The following is a 1,279-nucleotide window of genomic DNA, read 5'->3' as shown; positions in this document are numbered from 1 at the left end:
CGGGTCTTAAAGGCTTGAAGGTGAACAAGCGGCCATCTCGCTCAGAAACAAATAAGCCCACATGGAAGAAGCACACCGGCCAGTGCGATCACGAGGTGCCCAAGGGACCAGATATAAGGCATCATGCAAAAAAAAGAGATATAAGTGTGTGTATGTATGTGTATATGCATATATGTATGTGTATATATATATTATATTAAATGAAGGGGGAAGTGCAGAGTGGAGACCCAAGGCCCAAGTGTCGGCCAATGGAGATCCCCTCATAGAGGGGCTTAGGAGAGGAGATGGGTTAATTAGGGTGTGAGGTAGTATCGATGAAGAACACAGCTTTCCCCCAGATCCTGGATGCTTCCTCCCCCCAACTACCATGATCCGAATTCTACCTTGCAGGGCTGGACAGGACAGAGGCTGTACACTGGTACATATGAGGGTTGGAGGTACAGGGAATCCAGGGTGGATGATACCTTCAGGACCAAGGGCGTGAGGGACGATGCTGGGAGAGTGGAGGGTGTGTGGGTTGGAAAGGGGGAACTGATTACAAGGAGCCACATGTGACCTCTTCCCTGGGAGAGGGACAGCAGAGAAGGGGGGAAGGGAGACCCCGAATAGGGCAAGATATGACAAAATAACGAGGTATAAATTACCAAGGGCATATGAGGGAGGGGGGAAAGGGGAGGGAGGGGGGAAAAAAAAGAGGACCTGATGCAAGGGGCTTAAGTGGAGAGCAAATGCCTTGAGAATGATTGGGGCAGGGAATGTATGGATGTGCTTTATACAATTGATGTATGTATATGTATGGATTGTGGTAAGAGTTGTTGGAGTCCCTAATAAAATGTAAAAGAAGAAAAGAGAAAAAAATGATTAGGGCAAAGACTGTACAGATGTGCTTTATACAATTGATGTATGTATATGTATGAACTGTGAAAAGAATTGTATCAGCCCCAATAAATTGTTAAAAAGAAAAAGAATTAGGGTTAGGGTTGTTTGGGTTAGGGTTAGGGTTAGGAATGTTAAGGCTAGGGTTAGGGTTTGAGTTGTTAGGGTTAGGGTTAGGTTTTGGTGTCTTTGGGTAAGATTATGGTTAGGGCTGTTAGGGTTAAGAGTAAGATGCGTTAGGGTTAAAATTAGGGTTATGGTTCTTAGGATTAGGGTTGCTAAGGTCACCCAAAATGAACAGACACTCCTACCAGAAAGATAAGTAATGCTGAGGGGAGAGTCAAGTCAAGATAGGGGAAGGGGGTATGCACATTTTGGAGTAAACAAGTGCATTTTTGTTGGT

Source organism: Tenrec ecaudatus, unplaced genomic scaffold, assembly GCF_050624435.1.
Source record: "Tenrec ecaudatus isolate mTenEca1 unplaced genomic scaffold, mTenEca1.hap1 Scaffold_214, whole genome shotgun sequence".
In the NCBI taxonomy this organism is placed as follows: domain Eukaryota; kingdom Metazoa; phylum Chordata; class Mammalia; order Afrosoricida; family Tenrecidae; genus Tenrec; species Tenrec ecaudatus.
Note: the sequence above shows the minus strand (reverse complement) of the source record.